General features: G+C 38.9%; 1 protein-coding gene across 1 annotated transcript in view; it reads right to left on the bottom strand.

Annotated features, from left to right (window-relative positions):
- The window catches only part of PKN2 (protein kinase N2), a 54,160-nt gene extending 39,093 nt beyond the window's left edge, over positions 1 to 15,067 (bottom strand). Inside the window, exon 1 of the mRNA XM_054383905.1 lies at positions 15,045 to 15,067. The gene's annotated coding sequence lies outside the window, so the exon portion shown is untranslated. The remainder of the gene's footprint in view (positions 1 to 15,044) is intronic.
- Between the last annotated feature and the right edge of the window lie 3,637 nt (positions 15,068 to 18,704).

Here is an 18,704-nt window from a genome sequence, read left to right as displayed (position 1 = left end):
CCACTCCCATTTGTAAGGTGGTTTTCCTCTATTACAACAAAAATGTATTGGATAATAGCTACTATTACCTAATTAGAAGCTATTTGTATGTATCTCAAATAATGCAACAAATTGAGCATTCTTCTTATCCATACATTAAGAGTATCCACTATTGCCACATCTGTAAGTGGTAGTACTTTAAATGTTATACATTCTAACTAAACTACAGAAGAACGCTAAAACGCCTTCCTTACTCAAAACCAAGTCAATAGAATTTGGGACTTCTCTGCTCTTTCAGTGCAGTTTAAAAATCTTAAATTATTTAAATAATATAAAAGAAATCCTGAGCTAGTTAACAGGAATTTCTCAGTAACACATACAGTTGTCAGGATGCTATCAAAGAAAAATATACTACTTACTTTAATATGAAAAGAAGAACAAAGTGATCTGTGTATTAAAATATCCACTTCTGGGATGGGCGATTATGATTTGGAAGAAACAAACAACATGTTTCTGGCAATTAGAGCTTTCAGAACAGACACAACTGATAGGTTAGTCCATTTAACTTTACTGTATTTTACAGGAGCTATTTTTAGTCATTGCAAAACTAATGGAAGAGCTGAGAGTCAACATTCCACTCTAATTAAGCCATCATCTTTAGCAGCCAAGTATTTTGTACATTGTAAATGCAGCAATATATATCAGAGATAATACTAACATCTGTTTTATGAGGCAACAGGCCAAGTGGCTAAATACAGGACCTTGGTGAAGGAACTAGACTTTTTTGCTTTCTAGGACTGTATGCCAATGACTTTACCACAGCTTATGGGTTTCTCCAGCTTGGTAGCTGAATCTTTTATTACAGTAAAGAGACATATGTTTGTATTTATACCAAGGCACTACATCTTCAAACTGTAGAACTACTTTTGTCTGTACTATCTGAAGTTACTTAAACTCACACTCCATGCTTCAACTAGCTGGAAACGCTGCTCCTGTTTTCATCACCAGCAGTAAAATAAGGACGGAAAGGTCTCGTTAAATCCTTCCCTCATCTTTACAGGTGGTCAGTACAAAAGACCACTTTATCCGGGATAAGTATTGCCACATCCAAAATTCTGCTTTCAGAGATGCAGGCATCTCATTCCATGCCTTTCCAGTAAAAGTTTATAGATGAACACAGAGTTATTTATAGAAGCATTACTTCACATCCCCATTTGGCTGAGACTTTTAGAGAGCATCACTGATGCACACTGTGATACATTTGAACACTTTTTGCAATCCTTTCTCCGACTCTTAAAATATGGTAGGAAATTTCTCATTGGCTCTTAATGTCCATTTTTTATTTAAGAACTCTCTAGGTATTAGAGAACTGTCATGAAGAAATAGAAGTCCTTCTTAACCTACAATACAAGCAAATTTCCTGACTTAACTGCTTTATACGCAATGAAAAAGAGGCAGGAGATTTCACTTACTGATTATTTGGACTACAAAACATTCTTAATACTGCTTAAAGTTTTGGTTTTAAAAACTTTCTACATTTTCTTAGTTTTTAAGGGCCCTGATCCCACACTGACCTGCAGCACAGTAATCCAAATCTACCTTCTCATGACCCACAATGAATCTTTGACATTTATATGAAATTGACATACAAGGCTAGGATTTTAGCTGAGGGGGTTCTTAACGCCACTTTTCAAATATATTTGTGTAGGGTTCTCTTCCACCTAACTTGTTACTAGTATCAGCTAAATTGAAAATGGGAAGTATCAGCTTCCAAATAACCAACACACCACTGAGACCTACATAACAGAAATAAAGCAGCATAAACTAACAACTTTTCAAAGCATCATGTATAGATGTGCCTACAAAAGTAAATCTTAAAAAAATGTTATAAAGCCAATTTTACATAGTAATGGCAAAAAGCTCTCACCTTACAACTGTATTAAACTAAGAGAATGACATATTGCTTTACATACTGATGAGTATTCAGAAAGCCCACAATGAGGCATATTTGTTAGCAATTGCTATGCCCTTCCTTTTTCAGAGTGGGTAAGATTACACATGCACCCTATGTGTTTTCCAGCATCAGTCATGTGAATGGAATCTTGAATGTGGCATTTAATCTCAGTTTATGCTAAATTTGTTAATATTAAAAGACTCACTCTATCTTACACAGCATATATACACAGCAGTTTCACACATACTTACAATTCTAAAAAATGTTCTAGGAATATTTGTTGCAAATATTCCAGTACAACATGCTCACATGTCATTTCAAGATATTCTTCTTCAAGGCTAAAAATTTTCTACTTTATTGCAGTTCAGAATCATTTTATTAAGCAATCTGAGGAAAAACCTTTAGTCAGTAACTGAAACTGTAACATGAAAAATATGTTTAAGAGAAGCAGAATATTCTCCTTTATTAGTAACCAAGAGCTACAAAAAATACTGTACATATGACATTCAGCAAAATCTTCATGAAGATGTCCTTTTTGCAAAAGAAAGACATTTCTGCAGTCAGAAGCTATTTATGGTTGAAGTTTAACCAGTTACATTCCCAAGAGCACCTACTATGTACTCCTCTGTAATGACCTATCTAATCTAAAGCATGTCATCTTTAGGAGACAAAGATATATAAAGCAAAATTTGATTGAAAAACACCATTAGGAAGACTTCTTTTGCTTGATCAAAGTGACCCAAATATTCTGTCAGAGACTTAAATTTTAGGAGGCAGTGGCTTTTTCTTAGCTGTATTTGAAAGGGGTATAGGGGGCGATGGTGGTTTGTGGGTAGGAGGAGTATGAGCGTGTGCATGTGTGTGTATTTTAAGGCTCTCTCAAGTATTCTACTGAAGATATGAAGAGTCACAAGAGAAAAATAAAAAGCAGTCTCTATAATAAAAAAGAAATTAAACTACACAAAAATAAAGTATGGTGTCAATCTGTCTACACCATCTTCCAAAATAAGATTCTATATTTAGCTCAGGCTAGCATATTCTCAACTGTACACTTCTCTGACCTTTCTGAGTATTAGTGGTTTCTTTTTAACACCCTTCCCACTGTTTTACCTAGCCAGGATGCAATGAACTGGCATTATTATAAACCAAAATGTTTACAGTCAATGCTTCTGCCAAGACACAGATTCTCTCCATTTTCTGACAATGCCAGAACCACAGACAACCTTTCTTGTCCTCCTCAAGGTCAACAAAAGGAGAAGTGGCATCTCTGATCATTTCCAGTATATGCCACTAAAATGCTCAGTTTCTGTAACTCAAATTTGCAGGAATCTCCAGTGGGTGTACTTGACTATGTACTAAGCTTTAAGTATATTCATTGTGATAAAGAAACACTTCAATACTTCAGGACAGTAGACAGCTTATTTCATAGCAATGGGGAAATTCATAAAAGTAACTAGAAACATCTGACATTTTCAACATATATGGTTACCAAAGCACAACACAAAAATTAGTGAAGGAAATCTACAGAAAATATGACATGCTAGATAGAAATCAAGAAGAAAGTAATTTGATTGTACAGTTTAGAAAATGCATGTGAATAAATTCAGATTACGGGTGCCTGTAGTTAAGCTTTTAAAAACTGTACACATGAAATACTGTAGAAACCTTAAAATGACAGTAAATTAATTCAAACAAATGTAATCGACAGGAAGGCAGACAAATGTCAAAGAAATGAAATATTACTTCTGAGTCCATAAAATATTATTGTCTATTATAGAAGAGAAAGAGTTACAAAAATGTGAGGCCTTTTGCAAAACTTGCATCTCCCTTACCTTTCTTTCATACCCAAGGTCATTTGGTTCAAGAATCAAATTGGAGTTAAAGAAATCAGTTCCCATATGCATGACAGCTGTTGCCCTGACTGTCACTGAATTACTCCCATCAAAAAGAAACTCCAGAAAAGAACACTTTAATATTAGTGCTAACTTCTAATCTGAAAAATAGAAGATGACACTGAATACTATTCCACAGCACACTAATGTAGGTTTTCTCCTGCAATTCTACAGATTTTATTAAAAAAAAAAAAGGTAGAATTAGTTTAATTAAGGCTTAAAAATACATTTACTCACTCTCTTGTAGAGAATCCTAATACAGATGAACATCAATTTCTAAAGCATTTAAATTAACAATCACAAATAGTTTCTGAATTTTGTGGTATGATACAACAAAGGGCAGAATTCAAGTAGTTTGCCCAGGAAAACAACACTTAGGTGCTGCTGAATGCCATGTACAGATACTAATTTTATTTGAAAAGGAGCACACAAAATAAAAAGGAAATAAGTTAAATTTAGATATTACTTTGTGAAGTGGCTTATGTGGTAAATCAAATTTGAAACGACCTGATAAAGGTGAATGGTTAAAACTATAGTTGAACATTTTTCTCCCAAGAGACAAATACTTACTTTGACTCAGACTAACTGGTATGAATAAAGAAATAGAGAACAACAATTAAAACTCCCTCTGGAATAAATGATTTTATTTTAATGTTTAAGTACTATTTGTTTTAAATGTCATCTTCCCATCTCTTCAGGAGATGAGATGGAAGACAAATCCGAGCAAGTTGTAGAAAAATAATTAATGGGTTAAGTTTCAAGAACAAAATTTGAATAATCTTCCTGAGGATCTCTAATTATTTAAATATTATAACTTTCAAATGATAACTTTCAACATCCAGTCATTCTCAGCCTAAAACACTGGCTTCATGTGAGCTTATTTATAAGCTACAAACAAACTCAAATATTGAAGAAAACATGCTTCCATTAAAGGAGATTGCCGAGTCCTAAATGGGCAGCAGTTCAAGAATGCTACACTAGTAGTCAGGCATGTACGATTTACAGCACTTTTACTTTTCTACTGCTGCCACTAAGTTTAGAACATGTCCTACAAAAAGGCCTTGCTGATTCTTAAATGTTCTCTAGGTCTCTTTTCTGGGGTACTTTTCAATATAAGTATTTGAAATCCTGTATTCGCTTCGACTCTCTCTTCAGTAATCTTTTGTTAGAATCAAATTTACTGTACTGTATCCCCAGCCCATTATGCCCATGTAGCTCCCCACGTGTTCCAGGCAGGTTGTCAGCAGCAAGCATCCTTACAAATTCAGAGCTTAGTAACGTTCCTTTTGTCTTTTATTTTTAAGAAAAGCTGACACTTCTTTGTCAGCATTTGTCTTAAAGTTTCAGCCTACGTGATTTGAGCATAGGGAAAATATAATCTTGCCATGTCATATGCAGGTCTGTCCGTAAAGGGAACATCCTCTTAAAACACATTCCATTTAATTGTTTTACAAAGTCTTCACATATAAATAAACACATGAAATACAAAAGCAGTGGATGGCTTTACATATTATGCTTATAAAAAGCAACAGGCAACACAAGTCAATTTGCATTCCTCCTGAATTCTCAACAATAGTTTCAGAGGCTTTTGAACTTATGTCATTTAAAAATTCAAGTGGTAACATGCATCACAACAATGAAAGAACAATTTCAGTCTTATATCTAATAATGTAAGTGATGTAAATCATGTAAGTCCTAAAATGTATCATAAAAGGTGTTATGTTCCTCTTCCTGAAGAAGAGAAATAAGAAAGGTAGGCAGAACAGAAATAAGCAAGTTTTATCCATATATCTCAAAACTGGCATAAAAGTTCCTGCCCACATTATGAAAACAACCCAGTTGTTAGCAGAGAGCTTTGGAGCATCTGGAATCACCAAAAACACTCTCCTTGCTTATTTTAAAGACAATCCTTCACCCCAACAGCACAAACAAAAATAAAATTGCAATTTCTAGTGGTATAGCTGAGTTATCAAGATAACATGCTCAGAGTTTGTCAATCTGTACAAGAAGACAAGAGAAATAACTGGCAATTTCGAAAATTAATCCAGCACCATGAGAACTTTGAAAACGACCATTTTGTTACCTCAAATTTGTTATTTCTGCACTGTACTGTCAGCTTTTTTTCCTCACAGATTTTGCTAGACCTTTGAAGCGCAGCACAGGTGTTCTGTTACTGCAAACGTTCAGCTAATTGTTGTCTGGGATTTTTCCTACTAAAGATTCAAAATGGCTCACAGATCTATTCAGTAACTGACAAATGTATTCATACCAAACTGTAATGCTTTATACTCTTCATTATCTTTACAGACAATAACTTCATAGCATTATTTGCACAGTAAGCTGCCTTTGCCCCAAAATTCAATCCCATCTATTTCAATTGTATACACACTTTATTTCACTTGAGTTAGAGAAATAACATAACGACTCAAGATTTTTCAGAACTACTCCTTGCCTTAAATCTCTAAAAGGTTTAATTGTAACTTCTGAATGCTAGCAAATAAAGATGTGGTCATATCCCCTCATTTGCCTAGTGTACTGCTACAAAACCTTAACACTGCTCTCAACCTTCAACACCAAACTAAATGAAACTACATCTTCCATCCATGCATGAAGTCCAAAGTAATTTTATTTTCAATGCTTTTTCAGATAAACAAGTTTTTACTGTCACATGCAGCACATTGTGAGATCTTCCCTTTGAAGAATATGAAGCTAGAAAACAATTGCCATAGAGAGTGCATGGACTGTGTTATCTGTGTACTCATCAACTGGACTCTTTACAGTCCCTAGCTCAAAGCCACACAGGAGAGTAAATCTCAGTCTGTAATCTGCTAAGCATTTTGCTCCGTAAAACAGTATTGCAGGGAAAAAAAAAAAAAAGGGGGAAAAAGAAAAAGGGGAAAAAAAAAAGAAGCAGCACCAAGAACCAGCAGTCCTATCCTCCCCTAACAGTTTGTTCCTCCTCCAGACCATTCACTGATACAGGCCAGTACAAACCTTCATATGGCCACACAGTGAACTGGATTGTGAACCTGATCTGGCTGAAAACCAACATAAGGGGAGTAAAAACTCACTAAACCAAAAGCAACAGTAAAGTATGTTCACCACATAGCTGTCTGTGCAAATGCAAAGCAACACAATGTGGCACATACTAATTTTCAGCAGCAGTACCAGCTGACTAAGTCTGACAATTTCAACCTGAAGTACAACTTCAAGTCTGTAGAGAAAAAGCTTCCAGCTTCAACACACAGTGGGGTCAATGATCCACCTAGACCTTTTCCGTCCTAAATTTATGCTACAGAACTGCTGTACGTCTTAGTGATTTGCAACAAAAAAGCTCAAACTGAATATACTGAATGTAGACAGTTAAAAAAAAATAAAATTCCTAAATTCACAAGAAACTAGAGTGCCAGTGATATACTAAATCATGTAGCTAGTATTATTTCCTGTTATATTAGCCAGTTTGTAATTCAGGCATTAAAAAAATCCCAAACTCTTCTCTGCTTCTTTAAAGCAACATTTAATTTCTCCTCAAAAAGTTACACGAACTTTACACATTAAAAAAAATGTACATGCATACAGATAGCAAAATAATTTCAGAACAGCTATGTACCACAATTATTTGCAAGTACTATTTCTAAATCAGGTAAATAACAGTTACACCTATCACTAGCTCTTATTCCTTTTAACAACTCATTTATTTCAATAGTCCAACAAATGTTGAGTACACAGAAGGATGTTACATACATATTTATGAAGTTCACATATATATATTTTATTTTTAAATTTCCTAAAGAACACTATCATGTACAAATCCTTTAAATGCTCGGAGTATTAACTGTTATCAGCCAACAAAAAGGGTATATACACGCCAAGGGTTGAGTGACACTTTCTAGGTTTAAGGTCCTGCACTAATTCAGAACACTACTACTGTTGTAGCAATACACATGAGAAGTTCTCCTTCCTGACCTCATCTGCTTGCAAGTGCTTCTATCATATTAACAGAGAGAACCTCACCTTATAGCTGTGATTTATTTAGGAACTTATGCTACCTATTAGCACCTTGGTGTTGCAGACTTAATCATGCCTTCTCCTGGCTACAGATCTGCCACTTGTATTTTGTGACACTCCAATAACAATTGTGAAAAGTCAGTGGAAAGCTGTCCCCACGGTTCTTTGCAATAGAAATAGCAGTTCTGGTACTCTCCTTTTCAGGTTAACATGTTTTGTTTTTAATGGAAATTTAAAATCTGTGACCCTTGCTACCATGTTACAGGATGGCTAATGTTTGAGAAACCTCAATGGGGAAAATAGTTTTCTTCAGCACCAGACTTCCATACATAACACCACAGACATGAAATGTATTGTAGGCTTTTGAGTCAAGCTCTTGGATCTGTAGTTGTTTAGAGAACAAGTCAGAAATTCTGTCATTTAAAAACCAGTACATACTCAATGAAAATTGGAAGCAGAAAAAGGTAATTATCTTCATCACACCCACATGAAGCTTTTTACTAACACAGTCCAGTTTTCCTTATTTGTGTAAAGGGCCACAGCAAATTATTCCTGGGTTCTGCCACATATTGACCATTTTTTATGGCACAAAAGAGAACATGAAAAAAATCTGCATATACTAACCCTTCATAGCCCAGTTCAGCTCCTCCCAATCAATCACTTCTTAATGGCACCTTATAGCTATCTATAGCTCTATAATACAATACCAAAGACCTTCAGGAGCTGTCCTAGCAAAATACACTTATACTAATGCCATGGCTCTTCCCTGGTTACTCAGCAGAAGCAACAAACTACACTGATGAGAGCAGAGTTTTGCCATCACAGTGCATCAACTCCAGAAGTGCTCTGTACACCATCGCAGCAGCAAGCAGGAACTACAGATGAAGTGGACATAACGCTGACCATAATGGTATATGAAGGTGCATCTATACCTAATATCAAGAAAAACAGAAGGTGTGGCATACTCTTAAAAACCAATCAGATCAGTTCCACAACTGAGCCATCATAACTGATCACATGAACTCTCTAAACTCACCATATTTGTGAAGTTAAATGCATTAGCTTGCACAGGTTGATTTCAGCCTCTTCTCCAACCCACAGTACAACAGCAGCAGATTTCCCTGCAGGGCTGGTCCATCTAGGTTAACATAAGGTGCAACTGCACACTTCTATCCTGTTCACGTTAATGTGTACTCACCACAGAACTCAGCTATATCCTCCCTCACCAGCTGCCAGAAGTTGCATTGGCAAAGCTGATGGATGCCACAGAACTGCATTAGCTTAACATAGTCATGGAATTCCTGAAGGTTTGGTAAAGCACCCCATAAAGCACCCAGAGAAAACCTACAAAGCAGAGCTTTGCTCCATGGGATGCATGCCTAGACTGCAACACAAGTAGTGAGCTGTCAAACAGAAAGTAACTGTAAAATGGCAGTAACAAAAATGGCATGGACTTGTGTTAATATGACATAATTACAGTGCTGCAGTTCAAATAAACAAATGAATCAGATATAATGTTACTGCAAGGACAGGCTCAAAGCATTTTGGTAACTAACAACACTACTAGTTTCTGTTTCAATGTCGTGCTTTTGAATCGTACCTCAAAAGTAACAGACGTCATGGATCAGATCCTACAACATAAATCCCAATTCTTTAAAATCAAAACACCCTGCATGCCCCTAGCCCAAACAATAACAAACAAACTCTTTTCCTTGTGCTAGGAATTGCAGACCTAGCATCAATAATTAACACTTCAAAGTACCATACAAACGCTTTTGCCCATGATACAGAGCAACATCCCACGAGAATGTTCAGTCTGAACCCATTCATTTACTGGATCCTCATAGAGAAAATAAAACAAAAGCCTGCCATCAACCAATTTGTACCAGTTGTGCAAGTGATTTCTAGAAAAAGCAAAACCAAGAAGCAGCCAGACCTTAGCACTGCATATAACACACCATAAGGCTTTTGCTACTCTAAGCAGAGGCCATGTAATGTCTTAGTCTCTAATTCAGCAAAGCACTGAGACATTGAGGAAGACATTCTTAATCCCCTCATTAAGCTCTTAAACCAGAGTTTCCCAATGTAAAGGACACGTTTCTCTACTTATTGTACTACATATTTTCGGTTACGTTGTGATGAAGTGCAACTCACAATGTACAAAACTGTTCCAGCAGAGCTATTACACATACTGTGACTAAATATACTTTTCTACTAGTCATCACTAATCATTTCTTTTGCGTTAAAATAACAGATCTAGGTCTTAGAAAGGCATCTGCTCTGATAAAGAAAGTTCAGTCAAATATATACAAGTCTATATCATATACAAGTTCCTACTTAATAGGCAGACTGACAGAATGCAGAAGGTGGGCAGGGGGAGGAAATCAAAACAAACCCCAAATCGCTCCAACTCCCTAAATGTATTTTAAGGACTGTTTATATTCCACTGTATATTTTACTTGTGTAAGTTTTGAATACAATAACATTTAAAGAGTAATATATATCCACAAATGCAAAAATCTGAGATGCTTCCCTAAATCCACCAGTTCTGGAAGTGTTTGTACAGACCCATAAAGTCCCTACAAACAGCTGTACACACTTTTTCATGTTTAAATTGCAGTTCAGGATATTCTCACTTCAATGTGACATTTTCTTGCTCTCAAAAATCAAGAGTAATTCAAAATTATTTGAGGCTAATCTGTCCTATCTGAACAGCATTTGAAGGTAGTCTTGCTCCTGAGTGTTCAGCCTAATTACAGTGTCTGTTCAAAACAGATTAATTAGGTTACTTGTACCTTTTTAGGGTGTCCTTAGGTACTTGACCACAGCTAATAATAAAACCCCAGTACTTTTCATCTCTAAAAAACAGGCATCATTACCTCTATTCTAAAGATGAGGAAACTGAGACATGAATAAGCAAAGTCATCTGCTTAATGTCACCTAGCTGAGAGCACAGAAGCCAGGAATAAAACACATATCTTCAGAATCCCATCTAGTAGTTTGATCCAATACAGTGAAGTATAAGTGCCTAATTTTATATACATTCATACACAAAACAAAGTTGTGTAATCCAAGACTTGACTGTCCAATTTATATAACAAAATACTGAGCAGTTCAAAGCCACATTCATTTAAAGAATATTCTTGCTCCTGATATGAAACAGAAAAAAAAAAATCTATGCTGGATGTGCCACTGTGTAAGCACAATTTACATTTATTTAAGTTGTGGTACTGTTCATCACTATTAAAAAAAATAAAATAAAGTTTCTGTCATGAAATTTATGTGCCAAGATCCCCAAGTACAGCATCCTAGGAAGTCAGATGACTAGAGCTTCCGTTAGAACAAAACAACCACTAAAGAAACCCTTTATTCTGAACACTACAGAAATAAACACATTTTTGCCAAGGTTTTGTCATTTACAGTTTGAAAAACTCATTCCTAGTTTGCTTCAATTTGAAGCAAATGCAAGTTGTTTACTATAGGGCACTGCCCAAGTTCTCTATCTTGACCAAACAATTTCATTTAAGCAAATGGAAAGCCAAGTAATATACTGGTTTGGTTGGTTGGTTGGTTGGTTGGTTGTGGGTTTTGTTTGTTTTTATCTAGAGTTAAACAAGTATTGCTTTGGAAGCACAATTTTGAGTAAACCAAATTTTTTCCTAAAATAAATCCCGCAACATTAACAAGAAAAGTCTAAGGTTTAAATCACCTACACTACTATCTAGAAAAGAGTGATAAACAACACGTAGAAGTATAAACATGCTATCCCTCTGCCTATACAATAGCTTTATTTAAATACTCAGTAATTTTTGTAACCCCAGCCATAATAATTTGCTATGCTGACATCCATCATCACTGCCAAGGAAGTACACATCTTTGGAAATACACACTACCTCACAAAACCACATTTTTCCCCCCTCTAATAAATTTTAAAATTTCTCTAATTAAAAAAAAAATTAAAAACTTTTTAGTTTAAAAATTAGAAGATTATATTTCATGGATGCCTCATAACAACCTACAGCATAAGTTAAAACCTAATTTTATGAGCAAACAATTGCCACTTCCACCAGGAATCAAAGTATTAAAGGCTGTGCAATTCACCTGGAAGCAAGCACTGGAGAGGCTAATTTACCTGCTGGACAAAGCTCTAAAAGGGTGCAAGCCCAAAGGACAGCAGCATTTTGGAAAGAAGGCAGCATCAACAACACTGGTTTTAACCCAAGCTTCTTCCCCTCCTACAAAAGAGCTGTACTGGAGATAAAAGGAGGTAAAAAGGTATGGTGGATTTATGCAATTTTTCAGTCTTCAATAATCAGGCAATTTTGCTGGAGACCTACTAAACAGAACAAACTAAAAAGAGGATCTGTTTACTTCCAAGTTTATTTTGTACAACGCATTTGCTGAGTCCTGAGAAGTGTTGCTTAGAAGCAATAGGATCTTAACTGTCTGTTAAATGTTTGAACTATGATATAGAAAAATAGAGAAAACATTTTGTAGAAAACAGAAGACAAAAAGGTCTAGTGGGTATTTGCTAGCAGGGGTTTTTAAGAAACTGCTCTATCAGATATGGAGTAACTTTTTTAAAATATAAAACTGTCTCTATAAGAAGTAAGATCTAAGGCCTATTTAAGGCCTGTTAAATTAAACCCAGCACACTCTGAAACAAGTACACACACCACATCTATGTTTTATCGCTTTCTTCTTAGCAGTTAATTGTTTTGCCCATTTGTTTTTCATATTTTCTCAGAACCCACTTCACATCCTGTTAGTCAGTAGTTGTGAAAGTTTGCCAATCTTTATCTCATAAGAGCTCAATTGATGAATGACTAGTGATCCACTTTTATTAACTTTAACTACTTGTATCAGACTGGAGTATACTGGGGTATCATAACCAAGTGCATGCAGAACATAAGATATCAATAAGCAATTTCTTGCACTGATCACTGACTGATAGTTTAGATTCTATACCAGAAACAAACCTGGCATTAATAAGCTTGTTTTCTGTAGGTTTTCAAGACCATTAGAAAAACATCTAAACCACATATTGCCTTTCTAGATCCACCCAGCTACGTAACACTTTCAACATTTGCTGTAGCCATGCATTCTACAACTTCCTCATCCTTTCTGTGCAAGATTGCAATACCCAAGTAAAAGCCCATTTTACATATAAGCACTTTTAAAGGTAAGAGTTCATTAGATAGAGGAAGTTTCCTCCTGATGAAACATGAGAGAAATGGCGTATCTCACACTTCACTGTAGTTCCCTTTACTTTGGGAACATGTCACTAAGGCAGCTTTTACTCACAGACATATAAGAGTAATTTGCTTTGAAGAATTTACAAGGAAAATGATCCTGATTCCTTTAGATTCCACTGCTAATACATGTCACTGCAAATAAAACACCACCTTTACAGTGGTTCTTCCTGACATGGAAGTTCCTCTTAAAAATACCCAGAAGTTTGCAGTTTATAATGCTTAAAACCTACTGCGATTTCCACATTAACTTTGTAACCCTTCTGTCTTGCCCAAAAAATGTATTTACCAACACAGAAGTTACTGCATATGATAGAATAGACAGTGCAACCAAAGGATCTAAACCATCCTGGGTTTGGTTGTTTTGTTTTTCATTAGTATCACTGTCATTCTCATTTTTCAAGGAAAAAAAAACGTAAAAGCCCAACCCTTCTCACCCCCAACAGAAAAAAAAATAAGGTCCCCTCCAAACAACCCCTCTCTCATTTCTGTTGAGATTAATCTCAACCCCACTCTCAGTGCAAAAATTCTGCTTCCATTTAGCTTACCGGTAACACTACCATAGTTGCTTATTCACACAGCTCACCACTTCAAACAGGTTTACCAGCTTATGTATCATCGTATCAAGTTTGTATTAACATAACGATTCTTCCTAGACACTTATGAGCCACTGATTAAAGTTCAGCATTTTAGATGGATTCTTAGCCTTCAGCCATCTCATGTGCTGCAATATTAAGTAGACTGCTACATCTCTGCTGTGCCTGCTTTTCCTTTGTTCAAGTGAGCACATAGCAAACATATAAAATTACAGGAGAATTTAACAGCGTTTAGGAAATAAAATTCCTCCTTTTTAAAGCATGCCTTTCTAATTTCTACTTGAGCATTACATTCAACGCTTTCCATTTATGGACTTCTTACTTTGGCTAATTGTCCAACTAATAAATTTTGAGACACATTCTTTGTCTGGGTAATTGTAACAACTTGGAGAGATTTAGCAGTGTATATTAAAAAAAAAAAAAAAACAAAACAAACCAAACAGACAATCATTAAAAAAAAAAAAAAAAGCAAGAAAGCTTTTTTTTTTTTTTGCACAAGGAAGCAGAAGAACTAGCAGGTTGAGCTGACACTCAAAGATAAGAGCCCACGAGTGAAGTTCCTGAATTGCATCTAGCCCTAGAACTGACAGAAAAGTAACAGTTGCACAGGCAACAGTACCTAGTCTAACTACAGGATGGAAAGAGCCAGCACTCGCGTCTTCAGGACCTTTTACAGTGTTCGGGGGTTGTTTGGTTATTGGTTTTTTTGTAGTGACAAGAATTATTGCCGTGCGACAAATAACGTAACAAATAATAATTTTTCTCTTCACAGGCTCCACGTTCAAGGCCTACCTAAAGGAAGCTGCTCCGACTCCTGCGCGGTGCAGTATACAGAGGAAAAGCTCTCAGCTTGACCCTGAGGCAGACGGTAGAGTGGCTACTGAAAGCCCCTCCGGCCGGAGCCATGACGAGCGCCGTGCCCGGGGCGGCAGCGAGAACTATCAGCCACCGCTCCGGCGGGAGCAGGCAAACCTCCGCGCTGGCGGCGGGTGCTCCCGAGCCGGCGGGGCCGCGGCCAAGGCGGGGGGCGCGGCCCGGGGCAGGCCCTGTCGGAGGGACGCAGCCGCTCGGCGAAGGGAAGGAGGGAGCCGAGCTCAGACAAAAGCGGGTCGCGGCGGGCAGCGGGGTGGGGCCGTGACCGGGCGGCGGCGCCTCCGCTCCCAGGGGAGAGCAGCGGGAAGAGGCCTGGGGTGGGCATAGAGCTTCCGCCGCTTTCCCAGCCCGGCCGCGGGGTGGGGTGGGCGCCCCGCGCCGAGCGGCGGGCAGGGGGCGGCGGGGCGCGGCGGCAGCTCCATCCTCCTCGCGAGGGAGGGGAGCCAAGCGAGGCTGGGGCGGTGCCTGGTGGGACGCCACCGCCGCTTACCTGGAGCTCGGTGAAGAGGATCTCTCTCTCGGCCGCATTGGACGCCATTGCGCTGGGGTTTGAAGTCCGCACCTGGACGCTGCTGCCGCCGCCGCCGGCGGGGAGGGGAGCTAGGGAGGCGGGTCCGGGGCCGGGACTAAGGGCGCATCGGGGGCGGGAGGAGCGTTCCGTACTCAGGCAGACAGAAGAACGCGGGGGAGCAATACGGCCGTCCCCCCTCCTCTCATGGGGGTCGCGCCGGGCAGTGGGGCGCGATGCGGTGCGGTCCCCGCCGGACCGCGGTGCGCTCCCCCACCCAGGCGCGGCGCTCGGCCCTGGCAGCACTCGGCCGCCGCGGCTGCTGCTCCAGCGGCCGCCGCGGATGTCGCACCATTTGGCTGTCACTCTGTCGCAAAAGCGTCGCTGCTTTGCGGCTCCCGGAGCACGTGACTCTATGTGTGTGGAGGAAGAGCGGGCTCCCTGCGGGTTGCCGGCAGCCCTCCTCCGCCCTCCCGCGGGCAGAGCGGCGCGAGGCGTGGAGCGAGGGCTGGGCGCGAGGGCGCGCGCGTCTCGGTCCCCTCAGGCCGTCGGGTCTCTCGCCGCCCTCTCCCGCCCCACCGCGCTCCCCCGGCGGCGCGTCTTCCCTTGTAAAGTCTTAGCGCTGGGAGTCCTCTTGTTTTCTCCTGTGGTGGTGGGGGACGGGGGCGTGTGGCACATCTCTGGTGTTCAGGGTTGCAGGGTCTCGGCTCTACCAGGCCGAGGAGATGGGCAAAGCCTTCTGGTCGTTTGTTAGAAAAAGCAGCTAGCTCAGGAAGGAGAGGTCATGCTTGTCTCAAGCGCCCGGAGAGAGGGCAGCCACCTGCCGCCCTGGGGACCTGGAGCGGTGGCCCAGGAGGTTGTGGTGAGTGAGGGCTGTTAATGCCGTTCTTACTAAAGGGCTAAACATATGTACTTGGGGTGCTTGGTGAGTTTTTGGGGCGGGAGGTGGTGGCGCTCGTCAGCTGGTCTGCAGAGTGACAAGATTCTGACAGCTTCAAAGTCAGTTTGTGTGGGAGGAAATGGTTTCTCTTCCCTCTAGGCAGCATGTGACACAAGCGTTTATTCTCAGTTTCCTGCCTGTGTTGGTTGGGGTTTTTTCCATCTGTCCATAAACACGTCCTTTCTGCTGGCTAGCCTATACATACGAGCGTTCTCATTCCGTGTTTATATTGGAAGTTACATTAGGCTAATTGAACTCCTGCAAAACGCTGTGTGGAGTGATTAAAACTGGATTTGTTTGGCTTTGCAGTTTATGTCAAACTCATATAAACTGAGGCATTATTGATAGATTCTTCTCCATGCCAGTATCAGCGTTGGTTCTATTCATGCTAGTGCATCCATGTATAGCTGCAGGCCCGTAGTAGTCTGCTTGCGCTAGGAACTGCAAGTTAATTTTTGGATGGTTCCTTTTTTTTTTTTTTTTTTTTTTAAGGAAAAGTGAATGGGAGAAGTAAATGTTAAATTACTACTACTGTTCTAGCAAATTTGAAACATTTTAACTATTTTTAAGTTGGGCGCCAAACAAACTGATCTGATGTACTGTGACAGACATTTAACTTTTTCACTGACTTATGCCTAAGAAACTCTGTTTATATAGTTGATAGTTTTGCACATACAGTAGTCTACATACAGACCTGGTCCACTTGAAGCCAAGGGCTTAATTTCTCTTCTGTGTCCCAGACAATTACAGGCTGTGAGGAAAAGAGGAAAGTATAGACAAGCACAACTTCATAGAATCATAGAATGGTGGAAGTTGGAAGGAACCTCCAAAGGTCATCTTGTCCAGTCCCCTGCAGTGAGCAGGGACATCCTCCACTAGCTCAGGCTGCCCAGAGCTTTGTTGAGCCTCACCTTGAATATCCCCAGGGATGGGGCCTTGTTTAGTAGTCACTCTTTTACAATGAATATTGGAAGTTCATAAATCTGGGCTTAACAGAATTTTAATGCAAAATTTTAATTGCAGTTCAGTGCTGCATTGGTGCATGACAGCAACCAGTGAGGAAAACACATCTTGCATATCACAAGGGAATATACAACATCTGAGGCTAAACTGTAAATTTTGTCAAATTGTATCAGGATCTGGCTTAATAGTTTGATAAAATTTTTGAAGCATATACCTCCTTTATGGAAATTGCTCAAGTGCAAATGCAGTTTGGCTTCTTGAATTTGATTTTTTTAAATAAAAAAAAAATTAAACCTACTGTGCAATTATAAGCTACCTTAAGAATGTAAATTTGGGAGGTCATGTAGATCACTTCTATAGGTCTGGACATGAGGTAAACATCCTTATGTGATCAGGAGCCCCAAAGTACATAACTCACACCTTGACAGTTTTGAAGGAGAATTTCAGAAATAATCATACGACTCAATTATGAAGAAGTCTATATGTGGGAACTGTAGTTGTTCTTCAGCAGACTTCCTGGCTCGGTTTTCCCCCATAGCCAAAGTTTCACGTTATCTGGTAAAATTTGTGCTAGCTTTGCTGTCAGCTATATGAAGTAGTCTTAGTTTAGCAGTCTCATGTCAAAAGGCATGAACTGTGAGGCATGGTGCAACTTGGGGCACACTGTGGAAGAAGGCAGCGGGGCAAAGACATTTATACAGTAATTTCTCATTTTGAGCATGATAGAATGATGCCAAACTATTTAAAATTAATTTGAATTGATTTTGAGAACAGATATTTAAGGATACGTAAAAGTAATCAGAAATGACTGAGTTACTGTGACTTTGTATAATTGTTGGCATTTATGTGGTCCATTACTGTGGCTCATCTACTACCCTGCTCCCATTGTAAAGGAGGAGGACTCAATGTACTAGCACATATATTTTACAAGATATAGTCAGAGGGAAACACAGACTTTGCCCCTAAGAAAATTTGTAGATATATGAGTAGATGTCAACAAAGTTAGTGAAGTATTGAGATTGTCTAAAACAGGCAGCTGACTTAGTTCATGGTTAATCTAACCAGCCTGTTGAGTATAGCCTAGAACATATTATCTCTGTTAAGACAAGGCCTTTCCTGTAATCCCAATGTTATTTACACAACTTGAAAGGACAAAGTCTTAGATACTTTGGTAGAAGTGTAGTGGCACAATAATCAAAATTGGAGCTGGTTTGAAAAAAAAAAAACCAAACAGCAATATCTTAGCTAGATCTGATACTTAATCATTCTTCCTCCAGAGTCTGGAAAACATAAGGCAGTGCTAGACAACTGTAGCTCTCTGTTTAAATACTCTGACAGTGAATTGCTAAGCAAGAGAGAACATTCTGAGTCTTAAAATAGAAGGCAGTTAAGTACGTAAGTCCAAGAATTTAGCATTATATGGAATCCTGAGTTCAGCCTGTGCCTTAAAATATCTGAATGCTATTTCTTCAGCCCCTTATTCTGTTAATTCCATCCCTACACTGAATTAATATTGTAGCAAAGCAACTGAATTGAAAGGGATGTCATTCCATTGGCTAACTACTTTAATTATTTCTTCAGGTTGTGTTATTGAAGTCTTTATCCCAAAGACTTGGAAAAGTAAATAGGTATGATGTCCAGTGTTCTAGGTTCCAAAGCACACTATGTGAACCTTTGATCATGGTACATAAATCTTTAGAAAAATAGCCAGGATACTGTAAACAACATTTATGATACCT

Source organism: Indicator indicator, chromosome 10 (genome assembly GCF_027791375.1).
Source record: "Indicator indicator isolate 239-I01 chromosome 10, UM_Iind_1.1, whole genome shotgun sequence".
In the NCBI taxonomy this organism is placed as follows: Eukaryota; Metazoa; Chordata; class Aves; order Piciformes; family Indicatoridae; genus Indicator; species Indicator indicator.
The sequence above is the reverse complement of the archived record's forward strand: the minus strand, read 5'-3'. Positions and strand labels throughout refer to the sequence as shown.